We start from the raw sequence: 17,452 nt of genomic DNA on the forward strand, positions 1-17,452 counted from the left end.
GGATCTACATCAGGAAGTGCTTTGAATGTACAAAGTAGGGGTAGAACGACTAAGAGAGGAAGTAATTTTGAAAATCATGGGAAATCAAGAGGAAAGTCAAAAGAGAGGTGGTCTCAATCAAGAGGATCGAATGACTGCTAGTACTATGGGAAACTAGGGCACAAAAAGAAAGATTATTGGAATCGTAAGAAAAATAAAGGAGATAAACTAGATGGAGACAAGGAGGAAAATTTGGTAAGTAAAAAATCCGATGAGGATGCTTTGCTTCTATCTTTAGAAAGTGTTGATGATTCATAGGTTTTAGATTCTGGTGCTTCATTTCATGCTACACCTCATAGAGGTTATTTCATTGATTATGTCCAAGGGGATTTTGGACTTGTTTATTTGGGGGATACTAAACCCTATCAGATCGTTGGAAAGGGAAAAATTAAGATTAAGTTTCAGAATGGGAATCATTGGCTATTACATGAGATAAGACATGTTACAAAGCTGAGTAGGAATTTAATTTCAGTAGGGCAACTCGGTGATGAGGGTTGTGTAATTACTTTTAATGATAAAAATTGGAAGGTTTCAAAAGGTTCCCTTATAGTATCAAAAGGTGTGAAAGTAGGCACATTATATCTTTGTATAGGTCATATTGTTCCTTTTACTTTAATTGTTTCAGAGGAAAATGAATGTTCGGGAACAATTGTTGTATTTGATCAGGGATAACAAATAGCTATTGTAGATTCTGATACAGTGTTGTGGCACAAGAGACTTGGGCACATGAGTGAGAAAGGTATGAAAGTACTTCATTCAAAGAAAGTTTTACCAAGTCTAAAATGTGTCAATATGGATTTTTGTGAAAGTTGCGTGTATGGAAAACAAAAGAGAGTGAGTTTTGTCAAGACTGGGAAGGAAAACAAAAAGGAGAAATTAGTGCTTGTGCATACCGATGTATGGGGACTAGATCAGGTATCTTCCCTCGGAGGCTCTCATTATTATGTTACATTTATTGATGATGCAACTAGAAAAGTATGGGTTTATTTCCTTACACATAAATTTGATGTATTTCAAACTTTTAAGAACTAGAAATGCTTGGTTGAAAATGACACTATTAAGAAATTAAAATGTCTTAGACCTAGTAATGATGGTGAGTATTGGAGTCATGAATTTGAATATTATTTTTCCACTAATGGTGTTCATAGATAGAAAATTGTTCCAAGGACTCGACAAGAAAATGGAGTGGCTGAACACATGAACATGACTATAATGGAGTGTGCAAGAAGCATTAGGTTGCATGTTGGGTTGCCCTTACACATGTGGGTGGAGGCTATCAATACCGATGTATATTTGATTAATAGAGGTCCCTCTACTCCTTTGGGTTGTGGTATTCCAAAGGAAGCATGGACTAGTAAGAAGGTGAGTTATTCTTTTCTCAAGATCTTCGGTTATGAAGCTTTTGCTCACATAGATTCTGAAAGTAGAACTAAGCTGAAAGCTAAGTCAAAGAAATGTGTATTTTTTGGATATGGCATTAATGAATTTGGTTATAGGCTTTGAGATTTTGAAAATCATAAAATTATAAGAAGCAAGGATGCCATATTCAATGAGAAAGTGTTGTACAAAGATTTGTTGCAGCAACATGAGAAGAAAGAAGATGATTATGTAGTGTTGGATGATACTCTAAAAGATGATGTTCTAGCCATTCCTCATGATGTGCAACAATAGAAACAACAAATACAACACACACCAGTGAATGTTAGACGGTCAACAAGGAAAATCAGATCTCCAGAAAGATTTTCTCCCTCTTTGTATTCAATTTTACTTACTAATTCTGGGGAACCTAAGTGTTATGATGAAGCTGTGTAGGTGGATACTAAGATTTAGTGGGAGTCTACAATGAAAGATGAAATGGACTCTTTTCTGAAGAATAAGATATGTGATTTGGGCAAGTTGCCTATAGGTAAAAAGGCTTTCCAAAATAAGTGGGTTTATAGGTTGAAAGAAGAGGAAGAAGGTAAGAAAATATTTAAAGCTAGGTTAGTTTTGAAAGGATTTGCATAGAAAAAAGGAATCGATTTTGATGAGATATTTTCTCCTATTGTTAAAATGACTTCTATCCATACTGTTTTAAGTCTTGTGGCTACTGAAGATTTGCATTTAGAGTAGCTTGATGTTAAAAAAACCTTCCTTCATGGTGATTTGGATGAAGAAATATATATATGGCTCAACTATGGGGATTTGAGGTCAAAGGTAAGGAGAACTAAGTGTGCAAATTGAAGAAAAGTTTATATGGCTTGAAGCAAGCACCTCGACAATGGTATCTAAAATTTGATAGGTTTATGCATGAGCATGGCTATAAGAGGTGTCATTCAAATTATTGTGTTTATTTTAAGAGGTTGGATGATGACAACTAAATTATTTTAAGTTTATATGTTGATGATATGCTTGTAGCTGGGTCTAACATGAATCATATTAAGGGGCTTAAATGACAATTAGCACATGCATTTGCTATGAAGGATTTGGGGGCCACAAAACAAATCCTTGGTATGAAGATTTCTAGAGATAGGAAGAATAGAACATTGATGCTATCTCAGGTTGATTATCTAGAAAAGGTGTTGCAATGTTTCTCTATGGAGAATGCTAAAGCTATCAGCACACCTTTACCTGCTCATTTGAAGTTGACTAAGGAGATGTGTCCTAAGACACAAGAAGAGGATGATAAGATGTCCAAGGTATCCTATGCTTTAGCTATAGGAAGCTTGATGTATGCTATGGTATGTACTAGGCCAGATATTGCACATGCACTGGAAGTTGTTAGCAGGTATATGAGTCAACCAAGAATTGAGCATTGGACTGCAATCAAATGGATTCTCAAATATTTGAGAGGAACATCCAATAAGTGTCTACACTTTGGGAGCTCTACTACTGATTTACAGGGCTATGTTGACTCAAATTTGGCAATAGATATTGATACTAGGTGGAGTACTACAGGTTATGTCCTTACTGTTAGTGGGGCAGCCGTGAGCTAGGTTTCTAGGTTAGACAAGATTAATGCTCTATCCACTATAGAGGCAGAGTATGTTGCTGCTACTAGGCTATGTCCACCAAATAGCAAGTCCAATATTTTATGATCTAGTATATAATTTGTAATCCCTTACAGCGTAATACCACCGCAAGAACCAACTTCACATCACAACTATAAAAAACCCTAACCCTAAGTCCTTTTTATTCAAGTATTAAACTGCTTTAGGGTTAGTTAAATGTTGGCCCAAAATCTTCATACAAAATAGGGCTTAAAAAAATAGGACCCAATTTTTTTTAAAATTTATGAAGTATGTATAGTAATTTCCTGATCAGTCACCACAAAATAATAATCTCCCACTTGGGGACTGATTAGGTTCCACACTAAACAACAATCTCCCACTTGGAGACTGATCTTGTAGCTATGCCACCACTCCATGAGGCTCCCACTAGATCAAACCACCCTGGACTCTACTGTTCTTTTATTCATGTTTAGTCTAGAAGACCAACCAAAGATGAAGAGGAGGTCAACTTCTTCCTTGGTACTACCTTTGTCAACATATCTGCTAGATTGTCATTTGTATGTATCTTATCCAACTTTAATCATCCATCCTCCAAAACTAACCAAATAAAATGGTACCAAAACTATATGTGTTTTGTCTTTGAATGCAGAGCTGAATTCTTTGCAAGATAAATGGCACTCTGACTATCTGTGAACAAATAATTATCCTTCTGAAGATGTCCCAATTCTTCTAAGAAGAACTGAAGCCATATCATCTCCTTGGTTGCATCTGTAGTAGCAACATACTATGCCTCTATAGTGGATAGAGCATTAATCTTTTGTAACCTAGAAACCCAGCTCACGGCTGGCCCACCAATAATAAAGACATAACCTGTAGTACTCTTCCTGGTATCAATATCTCCTACCAAATCTGAGTCAACTTCAAATGACCAAGTAAAGATGTGTTGACAGCTTTAGCATTCTCCATAGAGAAACATTGCAACACCTTTTCTACATAATCAGCCTAAGATAGCGTCAATGTTCTATTCTTCCTATCTCTAGAAATCTTCCTACCAAGGATTTGTTTTGAATCCATCATAGCAAATGCATGTGCTAATTGGCATTTAAGCCCCTTAATATGATCCATGTTAGACCAAGCTACAAGCATATCATCAACATATAAACATAAAATAATGTTGTTTCATCATCCAACCTCTTAAAATAAACACAATAATAAAAATGACACCTGTTATAGCCATTCTCATGCATAAACCTATCAAATTTTAGATACCCTTGCTGGGGTGCTTGCTTCAAGCCATATAAGCTTTTCTTCAATTTGCACACTACGTTCTCCTTATCTTTGACCTCAAATCCTTGTGGTTGAGCCATATATATTTCTTCATCCAAATCACCATGAAGGAAGGTTGTTTTAACATCAAGCTACTCTAAATGTAAATCTTCAATAGCCACAAGACTTAAAATAGTACAGATAGAAGTCATGTTAACAACAGGAGAAAATATCTCATCAAAATTAATTCCTTTTTTTCTGTGCAAATCCTCTCACAACTAACCTTGCTATAAATCTTTTCTTACCTCCTTCCTCTTCTTTTAACATGTAAACCCACTTATTCTGTAAAGCCTTTTTACCTATAGGCAACTTGCACAAATCCCATGTTTTATTCTTTAGCAAAGAGTCCATTTCATCTTTCATTGCAGACTCCCACTGAATCTTAGTATCCACCTACATAGCTTCATCATAATACTTAATTTCACCAGCATCAGTAAGTAAAATTGAATACAAAGAGCGAGAAAATCTTTTTGGAGGTCTAATTTGCCTTGTTGACCATCTAACATACACTAGTGTGTGTGGTATTTGTTGTTGTTTTTGTTGCAACAACATGAGAAGAAAGAAGATGATTATGTAGTGTTGGATGATACTCCAAAAGATGATGATAGCTACATTATTTTATGTTTATATGTTGATGATATGCTTATAGCTGGGTATAACATGGATCATATTAAGTGGCTTAAATGCCAATTAGCACATGCATTTGCTATGAAGGATTTGGGGGCCGCAAAACAAATCTTTGGTATGAAGATTTCTAGACATAAGAAGAACAGAACATTGACACTATCTCAGGCTGATTATGTAGAAAATATGTTGCAATGTTTCTCTATGGAGAATACTGAAGATGTCAGAACACCTTTACCTAGTCATTTGAAGTTGACTAAGGAGATGTGTCCTAAGACACAAGAAAAGAGGATAAGATGTCCAAGGTACTCTATGCTTCAGCTGTAGGAAGCTTGATGTATGCTATGGTATGTACTAGGCCAGATATTGCACATACAGTGGGAGTCATTAGCAGGTATATGAGTCATCCAAGAATTGAGCACTGGGCTGCAATCAAATGGAACATCCAATAAGTGTCTACAGTTTGTGGGCTCCACTACTGATTTATAGGGCTATGTTGACTCAGATTTGGTAGGAGATATTGATACCAGGTGGAGTACTATAGGTTATGTCTTTTCTATTGGTGGGGTAGCTATGAGCTTGGTTTCTAGGTTATAAAAGATTAATGCTCTATCTACTACAGAGGCAAAGTATGTTGCTGCTATAGGAGCAGCCAAGGAGATGATATGGCTTCAGTTCTTCTTAGAAGAATTGGGACATCCTCAAAAGGATAATTATTTGTTCATAGATAGTTAGAGTGTCATTCATCTTGCAAAGAATTCAACTCTGTGTTCAAAGAACAAACACATATAGTTGTAGTACCATTTCACTCAGTTAGTTTTTCAGGATGGACGATTAAAGCTAGAGAAGATACATACAAATGACAATCCAATAGATATGTTGACAAAGGTAGTACCAAGGGAGAATCTGAACTCCTCTTCAGCTTCAGTTGGTCTTCTAGACTAAACATGAATAAAAGAACAGTGGATTCTAGGGTGGTTTGATCTAGTGGGAGCCTCATGGAGCGACGACATAGCTACAGGATCAGTCTCCAAGTGGGAGATTGTTGTTTAGTGTGGAGCCTGATTGGTCTCCAAGTGGGAGATTGTTAGTTTGTGGTGACTGATTAGGAAAGTACTGTACATACTTCATAAATTCTTTGGGGCCCGAGGCCCCAATTTTTTTTTGGGTCCTATTTTTTTAGGCCCTATTTTGTTGGGCCCTATTTTATCGAGATTTTGGGCTGACATGTAACTAGCCCTAAAGTGGTTTAATACTTTTATAAAAAGGGCTTAGGGTTAGGGTTATTTCATAGTTATGATGCGAAGTTGGTTCTTGTGGCGGTATTGACCTGTAAGGGATTACGGATTATATACTGGATCATAAAATATTGGACTTGTTGTTTTGTAGACGTAGCCCAGGGATTGGGTGAACCATGTTAAATCTTGGTGCCTTGTGTTCTTTTTTGTGTGATCTATTATTTTCTGTTATTAGTTATATTTGCATGTAATTGTTATTTCTGTTCGTGGTTTAATCCTAATAGGCACCCTACATTCTAAATTTATTTTTTCATCTTATCACTAAATACATTATTTCCCTCCTCTTCTCATAGTCTAGTATATATGCAAATTACCTTATGTTGTATGAGTTGTTTCTTCTTTGTCTTCTAAATTTGTATATTGTATTAATTTTTTCATTGAATTTCTTATTATGATTTTTTTTTTCTTTCAACATGTCATAGAATATCATCTACATATGAATATATTAGGACCAATAAGAGTAATGCATGTGTAGATTTGAGGTTTTCATTAGTGTTATGTGCATCCATGGGCAAGAACTAAGCGTTGACAATTTTTTCCTTGATTTTTATTTTCTTTTCTATATTCCTTATTCCCTTCTCATTAAGTGTTAGTTTAGGTGTGCAATAGCTAACATTATGAAAGCTAACTCTCTAAGAAGATTTGTCCTCACAATCATAATTCTCACACTTGGAGGTTTTCTCAATATTCTGATTGGTTAAAGTGAGAAGGGCTTGAACCCATAAGAATGCACCCCAAGGATTTCGAGAAGTGATCGTACCAAAAATAGAAAAAAACTAGAATGATAAATTCCAACTAAACTAAAACAAAAGCTTTTAATTGAACCATACTAGGAAATAAATAAAAATTGGGCAACAAGTAGAAGTAAGAAGTTGGGTCTTAAATCCATAGAAGTCTGCAGATTGAGATAATGCTCTTTTAGAAATGAGTACTCATTTTTTTAAAAATAGGCAACCATATTATGCTTGGCTGCCCGATCCTAAATATAAAAAATGGCACCCATTTTTTAAAACTTGGGTGCCCATTTTTTATTTTCAAAGAATAGGTACCTGTTTTTGGCAAAAAAAAAAATATTGAATTTTTTAGAAATGGGCATCTGTTTTTTACAAGTAAAAAATAGGTACCCATTTTTTACTTTTAAAAAACTTCTCAAATTTTTAATGCCAATTTTTAATTATTTTTAAAGCAGGCACCCATTTTTTTAATTTTGAATTATGGGTGCTCATTTCTTACAATATGGGGCAAGATATTTTTTTCCGTTTGCCTCAGATTCTGGTTTGGGATAGGCTTGGTCAAACCAAGCCTATGTCTTGACTTCTCAAGGTTTAGCTAAGGTATTGAACTAACAAATTCACGCCTTTCCATACATTTTAGAGGGTCTTCTTCATGAAATTTTTCTATGAAACAATAACCCATTAGAGCTCTCATTATCCCAATTTCAGAAATATAAATTTTATAGTATTATGATTTTATTTACTATTTTTTCATTATTTGTCATCAAAGGTGGTACCTAAATGTAAAAAAGTGAGGTTCAATAAAACTTTATTAACTTTTTAATTTTATAATTTTTCTTAGAATTAATTTATATGTCATCAATCTACATACAATTTTTTTGAAGTTTAAAGAAAAGAAAGAAAAAAGTGAAATTTTGATCAAATTATGGTAAATGTAAACAATAGGTCTTAAAGTTTACCTTTATAGTTGATTAAAATTTAATTTAAAAAATATATATTCAATGAAAAATTAAGAAAAAATATTATTATCAATCTTTAGTGTATTAGCTAACTTCTTTTAAAAGGATTCATTTATTTGTGTCAAATTATGGTGTTTATACTCACGTGTTGTATGGTCCTAAAACAAACATTTTGAAAAAGTGGTTTTCGAAGATTCATACCAAAAAAAATTCTATCATATGCATACACAAATAAATTACATATTCAAAAAGTAGATTCTGAACACTACAATTTTTAGTTCTAAAGTTTTTTATATTCAAGATCTAAATGCATCAAATTTTGACATCAATTGACAAAAAAATTCTAAAATAGGAAAAAAACCTCCACTTTTAACCCAAAAGTGATAACCAACTTCTTGCACTTACCCCAAATATAAAAATGATTCAAATCAACCAAGCTGCCACCACCATAAAGCATTAAAAAAAAAAACTTGCAAATTAGTAACACCATGCTTGACCAATTTAGCAATTGCATTTATCTGCTATACAATATTGACCAATAACTATCACCCAACAACAAAACCCATAATATCAAGAACCAAAACAGTAACCCAATGGGATCCAAAACCATCATGAGGCATGAGAGGATGGACAAACCCCTTACTACTGAAGCTCATTGAGCTAGTCCAAGAAGGAGAACATCGGGGGTGAGAAAACCTGAACTTACTAAAGCCATGGGAGGCCTCCTAGTTACATTCTTCCTTTCTTAGAGTCTCCTCCTTGTGTTTCTTCTTTTCCACTCTCTCCTTTAGTTGGGCCTACACCTTCTTAATGGCTATAAAATCCTTTAGCATTCCATTCTACTCTTCATCAAGAGAAACATTGTACTTGACATGTCACACTTTTTTCTTTAGTTTCTTCTAAATAGTGAGCATGTCTCATAGCTCTTGACCCATTTCCCACCAAATATCATTATTGTGATACACCATCTAGTTAATAGAGTTTCTCTTTGCATCAAAAATTCCCTCCAACCTATTAATCTTTCTATGGTCTATATGCATTTGAAAAGAATGCCACCTAGCCACTTCTTTGAACTTGTTATAACAAGAAGCCATATCCACAACATGTAGGGTTAGAGTGTCAGAACCAATCAAACCATCATCTTCTTTTAGTATACGGCTAGTTAAGGGCTCCCTAGACACTTGGGGACCATCTAGATAGATTAAATCCATATGGGGGAAGTGGCTACATTGTGGAACCCACAAAAAGGAGAGTAAAAATTTGGGATGAGTTCTCCTAGGTACAATCATTTTAGTGGAGCGAAGTCTTTATTTGAATCCTCTAAAACAACCATTATATCATCCTAGTTATATGAGAGATCCTTTTTATTCTTTTCTTTATGGGGAGGTAGATGTAATGATCTTGACCTAAATATTATTATTTATTAAAGTTTCTAATTTTGTTTGTTGTTGACCCCCATTATTCTTCATATTTCTCCCCTATATTATTTGTAATGAAAAAACATTTATCTTTCAAATCAAATAATTTATTATGTTATTGTGTTATTATTAATATATAATAGTGATAATATTTTACTATTATTTATCATATCTTAGTATCATATTACGATATTATTAAGTACCATATCAATAATATATAATTATTTATTTATTAATAATATATTATACTAGATCAAATATATTAGTATAATTATATATATTCATGATGAAATTATTATATGATTTATACATAGCCATTTACTCCAATAATACTTTCTTATAGAATAATAATTTTATATCAATTAAAATTATTATTATAAATAGTTTATTTATCTATGTTATCAAAATTAGGAGACATGACAATCCACCCTTCCTCAGATTGCTTGTCCTTAAGTAATGACTTCTTTCATTTAACCTTTCTTATAAAGGAAGCATACATGTTATACAATAGAATGCAAGAATCCACAAGGCATGGATGGAGTTTATATTGTAATATATTTGAAAGCATGAAGTGTGCGAAAAGTAAATACCTAATTGGTTGCCATCACGAAGTATGCATTAAAAGGACACAAAAATGCATGAAGACAGAAAGCGTAGGCAATGCACACACGTCCTAAGTATCATTCCACTATAATGTCTCCACTCTTAGGGTTAGACAAGGAAAAGTAATAACTATTAAAATAATTGGTAAAACCATGATAAAGAAAAACTATTTTATCCTTAATTATATGGATCTTAAGACATCATTAAATCTCTCTCTAAGTTTTTGAGTTTAACATTTGTAACAAATGTTCTCCATCAAGCTATACTTGGATCATATTACGACATTCATTTAAAATGCCCTCCACCAATTTACACTTGCATCCATGACATTCACAATGAATGCCCTCCTCCAAGTTATACTTGAAACAAAAAAAAAAATATCAATTCAATCTTTTATTCCTATATATATTTTTATTGTGAATTAGTCATAAACTATATATATATATATATATATATATATATATATATATATATATATATATATATATATATATATATAATTTTCATATTTAAATACCTATTATGTATCTCTAATCATATTAGTGATGCAAGGAACTTGAAATAATATAAAAAGAGGCTAAAATAATGCACACTCATACTTACCTTGATGGATGGGCGAAACCGACCTCCTCAACAAGCCCCCAATATGTCCTAGTGCTGAAATAGTTTATCTTAATTAAGCAACAGCTATCCAGGCAGATGGATAGACTGCCCGGATGCCTGCATGGTACTTCTGGTGGTAGTGGCTATGGCCAGCCTAGAGTATGCCCATCATGTCATCGCTGACATCCATTGTCCTTTTATGTCCCTGTCATCCCATTAACCCCATGTGGTACCATCCGTTGATCATTATTACGCTGAAGGTGTTCCCTATATGAACTTCACGAGCTAAGTTTTAGGGCACTGGCTACCCAAGCAGGAGGATCGACTACCTTGGTCGCTGAGATTTTCAAATGCCGTGCCACGCCCTGCCATGCTCTGCCATGCCTGTCCCTTCCACTGACAGTGTCAGAAAGTCAATCGTGCACCCATTCTATGGAAATGCTTTTTCTTTTTTTTAATAAAATATTAACATACTTCACATTGCAATAGTTTTATGATTGTTAATATAAAATTAAGTTTTTATAATTGCTTATAAAATATTTTTATAATTAAATTAATTTCTATAGACATAATTTTATGTTTTATTACTTTTTTAAATTATAAGGTATATTCATTTTATTTTATAACTTAATTTATTTTTTATTTATTAAAATATTCGTATTAATTGTGTAAATAGTTTCAAAATAAAAATTTATAAATAACGTTTGTATTTATTGAAATAACATTTGTATTTATTGCAATAATAAATTTATTGTATAATTTTTCAAATATTTAATAAAAATAAAGATTATTATTTTTTGAATAAAATGAATTGTCTACAACTTATTACTTTTTATATTTAATATCATTTAATAAAACATTACATTCAAATTTAATTTAATTTTTATCTTATTAAAAAGAAATCGTTTGTAATACTTTATTATAAATTTTGCTAGCTAAATAAGTAAATAATTTTGTTTAATACTAGCAAAATTTATAATAAAGTATTAAAAATGATTTCTTAAAATGATTTTTTTAATTTATGTTTGACAGTATCAATAGTGCATATTGTGGAATACAAAAATGGATCTACAAAATGCATCGTGCTATACATTTGGGAACTCCAACTTGATCAATAAAAAAATTAATTTAATATGTGACTTGAACTATTTAGAGAAATGATTTTTCACATTTTCATAATCTATTTAGTCTCATTTTGACCAACTTGATCAATAAAAAATTTAATTTAATATGTGACTTGAACTATATAGAGAAATGGTTTTTCACATTTTCATAATCTATTTAGTCTCATTTTGACCAATATGAATAGAAAATAAGTTTTGATTAAAAACTGAGTTAAAGAATGATCTTTGGAGAAATTTTCTCTATGGAGTGTAGTTAAGAAGCCACTTTCCATGATTTTTGAAATTTGAACTTTATTTTTGTTGAGAAGCATTAGATAGTTAACAATACAAATTCAATTATTTTTCATAAGGCAGAGTATATTTTAAGTTTACAAATCCAAATTTGCCAAGCTCTGTTATATTTTTATTTGTGGAGGGGAGATGTTTTGGATTTATTTAGATGATAAATTCTTTCATTTATTCAATCATTGTTATTGAATAACATAAAATAATTTCAACTATATTAGTTATTTTCCTTGCTTGAATATTCACAAACTCAATGATCTCTTTGAATACTATTCTCAAGATCAAATTTTGTATCTTTGCAATTCTAGTCAAAATCATGCCTATTTGTTGCCAATGATGCAAAATCTAGAATTTTCTAGGTACGAATTTGTGGTTGTTCTATTTAAGTTTTCAACAAATTTCAAGAGCTTTCATTTTTTTAATCAATCTTACTATAAATGAATGCAATTGCATTTCTGTTAGACTTTTCTCCTGCAGTAAATAGAGATAGTTCAAGCCAAAAATAAAAAAGGTGAAACATAGGAAAACCTGATCAAAATCGATGCAATTACTATTCATTATTCATTGTTGCAGTTGCAAACTTATCATAAAGCAACAACTTCGCCAAGGCAAACATAGACTCTCCAGTCAATTTGAAAGAAATGTCTCCAAGGTTTAAAAAAACACATAAAACTGCATAAGGTTTATCTAGAAAAACATAAAGAAAATCCAAATCCTTGAGGAGTTTTGTAGCACCCAAGGACTAGTAAAAATTGTGGCAAAACAAAACATTGATAAAAGACTACAACCCCATTTATTAAACCCAAGAGGAAAAATTGGAGGTAAAAGGGTCTAGTCAATTTAGCAATGGATGATATAGTATAGTAAATACCCCAAGCTAACATCTTTACAAAATAAGATCTTTTGCATTGAGACAATAGAAAACTGAAAGCACACTCCAAGGAGTCGATGATGAGTAATGTGCATTAATGAAGCTATTTAGGAGTCCTCGAAGAGAGGGGAGATTGATTCTTGATACTTTTATTTGGAATTCATTGAGACAAGCACACAATTTTAACTAAAATGCAACTTATATCAAATACTCATCGAAAAATTAGAAAATATGTAAATTCTATAATCATTAAAGGTGCTTCGTTGTTCTAATTTTCACCATCTTGAACTTGACATTTCCATTGTTCTTGTTCTTTATGAGATGGTGAATATATTAAGTTATGTAAATAATATAGTCACGATTTAAATAAAATTTATATAACTTAATATAGTCTTTATTTTTAAAAAAATCTTCCAAAAAAATGTTGTAACTTCAACCAACTTGAATATTAATAGATTTGAGTTCATTTTTTCAAAAATTTATAAATTTGTTATATCAAATAAAAGATATTAATTTTAATTAGCTTTATTATGATTTAGAATTTAATTAAATTCAAATATTTTTTGTAAAATTTTACTAAAATATTTCTTCTAAAAAATAAAGCACTACAAATTTAGAAAATGAAAAAAAAAAAATCTTTTAGTGTAATTGAAAAATGATTAGATAAATTTTGCTAGTATTAAGAAATCGTTTTTAATACTTTATTATAAATTTTGCTAGTATTAAACAAAATTATTTATTTATTTAGCTAGTAAAATTTATAATAAAGTATTATAAACGATTTCTTTTTAATAAGATAAAAATTAAATTAAATTTGAATGTAATGTTTTATTAAATGATATTAAATATAAAAAGTAATAAGTTGTTGACAATTCATTTTAATTAAAAAATAATAATCTTTATTTTTATTAAATATTTGTAAAATTATACAATAAATTTATTATTGCAATAAATACAAATGTTATTTTAATAAATACAAACGTTATTTATATATTGTTATTTTGAAACTATTCACAAATATTTTTATAAATACAAAATAAATTAAGTTATAAAATAAAATGAATATACCTTATAATTTAAAAAACTAATAAAACATAAAATTAAGTCTATAGAAATTTATTTAATTATAAAAATATTTTATAAACAATTATAAAAACTTAATTTTATATTAACAATCATAAAACTATTGTAATGTGAAGTATGTTAATACTTTATTAAAAAAAGAAAAATCATCTCCATAGAATGGGCACCGGCTACGGTGCAACATATTTGCACCTAGCCGGTATGCCTTGGCATGCCCGTCACCCTCACTATACTTCCTTCGCTGACAGCACTGTCAGGGAACTACATTTATGTTGTCATGTAAAATCATTTTGGGGCTCAATTAAAACTCACGTTTTTTTCAAACCTTTTATAATTTTAATTTCTTACTTCAAATTTTTATTTTGTAAACTAATTTTTTTAAATATATTACTACTAATAGTCTTAAATTAAAAAAATCAAATCTTTAATAATTTAATTTCTTACTTAATTTTTTTTTTAAACTAATTTTTTAAAATATATTATATGGTTTAGGATGCATAGTGGGAGTCAAATTATAAGTTAATAATTTGTATTTGAATATATGGAATGATAAATTAAAATATGTTTAAAATATGTTTAAGAAAATATTTTAAGTAAAAATTATAGATTTAATTTTTATTTGAATATTTAAAATTATAGATAAAAATACATTTTATTTAGTTTTAAATAATTTATTTAATAATAAGTTTTAAATCTTACTTATATTTATTATTATATAATATTAAAATAGTAATAATATTTTTTAAAAATTAAATTTATATATGTTATAAGTCTATTTTAAATATAATTATGCATATTAGATATAAAATTTTATTAATCGATTGAACACATTTCTTTAAAAAAAGAAAATTCACTAAAAATTAATATATTGTAATTTCAATCATCTAATTATTTCAATATATATATATACAAACATAATACAATTTAAATCATTAATGTAAATACTAGTATAGAAAATTTAGAATTATCCATTATGATGCATTATTCAAATATTAATTATAAATTATCCATTTCAATTAACTAAATAATTATGATTTGCACCATATTTGCACCCAGCCAATGCCCATGTACATGCTCTGGCTTGCCCGTCTGGTGACCTATCCTTCGTTGACAACATTGTAGGGAAGTAAGTTCATGTTTCCGTGCAAAATACTTTTCGCAATTAATTAAAACTTATAGTTCATTACTACAAATATTTTATTTATTTATTATTCTTGTAGTAGCTAGAACATAAAAACAAGAATTTAATGATAAGGCTCACTTTAGATTGTTCAACATTATAAATAATAAGTTGAATGATTCAATTTTAGAATATTTTAATTTTGTTAATATATTTAGTTATCAACTACAAAAATATAATTATATATTTTATTTAAATTTTTTAATAAGGGCACTAATAAAAATATATTTAACCTTTAAGAAAAATATCAATTTATATATAAAAGACATTTTTTTTAAAACAAAAGATAACAAGGCCTATATATAAATATATTAAAATATATTAAATTAAACTTAAAAATACATAGAAGTAGACATGAAGTTACAAGTGAATATTTTTAAGAGCATAGCTACAAACTGTAATCAAAGCTATTGTAGACTATAATCCTCTATCTTATATTGTATACCAATAGAGTGGAATGAGATGTGATAACGTGACATATAAGGCCACATCATAATGAAGATGATCATTGGTTAGTATGGACAAAGTGTGATGGAAGTTGGGGCGATGTATGATGTAAATGGCGATGTATGATGTATTGTTTTTTATTTTTTATTTAATGCATTAGATTTGTTTTGTTTATATGATTGTAACATTTGGTTTATTATGTCAATTATATTAAGAATATATAAAAACATTTCTGATAGCTAAGGTGTTGGTGAAATATTCTTGTAGTCATATTTTAATTAATTAATTAAATGGTCTATACTGTAACTTTAATTTTGTTTGAAATAATAAGTTATTAATGTATAGAAAACAAATAAGCATGGCACTGGTTTTGAAGTGCAAGTGCAATAAGATTTGAAATCTAATTTTATTTGATGTCTCAAATCATGTGGATTTATTTTTAAATTTAGATGTGAATGAAATCATATTTTATTAATTATTGAATTGTATTAAGCATATAGAAGTTTGTGATTGAAGAAGTCTAGAATTGGATAGGAAATCGACCATAGTATTTCATTATTGGGTGTGTCAAACAATGTCCAAAAAAACATTAAATAGATAAACCTACAACACTTAATGGAAGTGACCTTAGTATATCACTTTTAATCAAAATATAATGGTGCTGAAGATAATATTAGCTTGTATGCATTTGATTTTCATTGGTAGATGAGTGAGTTATATAATACATTCTAAATGGTAATTTTTGTAGGTATGTTTATTTTTTTAAGATAAATTATTTGAAGTCAAAATTTATTGTTTATTGTTTAAATCAAAATGTTTGTAGACATTCTATTGTTAAGATTCTTTATTTTTAGTTTTTCAAAATAATATATATTTTCCTTTTAAAGAGCTTCTAAAGATCATATTATTTATAAATCACACAAGAATGTAAGTTTTTACAATATCCTCTTTTGATCATTTTACTTTTCTTTCCCAATTTAAGGGAGGGACTAAAGCTCTACAAAGCCCTTTTTTTTTAATCAAACTTTTCCTTGTTTTTTTAATCAAACTTTTCATATAACTATAGATGATTTTTTAAAAAATATTTAGAGTGACAAGTAAAAAAATATTTGGTTCTAATTTTAGATAATTTTGAAATTAAAAACATTAAAACAATATTAAAATTATGATTATCTATTTAAAAATAATTATTTTTCTATTGATATAAAATAGTTATTATTTCATAATTATTTAGTTAATGGAAATGAATAATTTATAATTAATATTTGAATAATATCATAATAGATAATTCTAAATTTTTTATACTAGTATTTGCATTAATGATTTAAAATGTATTATGTTTGTATATATTGAAATAATTAGATGATTGAAATTACAATATATTAATTTTTAGTGAAAATGATTTTTTTAAGAAATGTGTTCAATCTATTAATAAAATGTTATATCAGATATGCATGATTATATTTAAAATATAACATATATAAATTTAATTTTTAAAAATTATTATTATTTTAATATTATATAATAATAAATATAAGATTTAAAACTTATTATTAAATAAATTATTTAAAACTAAATAAAATTTATTTTTATTTATAATTTTAAATATTCAAATAAAAGCTAAATCTATAATTTTTAAAACATATTAAAAACTTATTTTAATTTATCATTTTATATATTCAAATTAAAATTATTAACTTATAATTTAATTCTCACTATGCATCCTACTAAACCATATAACATATTTAAAAAGTTTAGTTTAAAAAAAATTAAGAAATTAAATTATAAAAGATTTGAATTTTTAAATTTAAGAATATTGGCAGTAATAATATATTTAAAAAGTTTAGTTTACAAAACAAAAATTTGAA

The sequence above is a fragment of the Cupressus sempervirens genome, chromosome 1 (genome assembly GCF_028749045.1).
Source record: "Cupressus sempervirens isolate cs-2001-9-10 chromosome 1, ASM2874904v1, whole genome shotgun sequence".
In the NCBI taxonomy this organism is placed as follows: domain Eukaryota; kingdom Viridiplantae; phylum Streptophyta; class Pinopsida; order Cupressales; family Cupressaceae; genus Cupressus; species Cupressus sempervirens.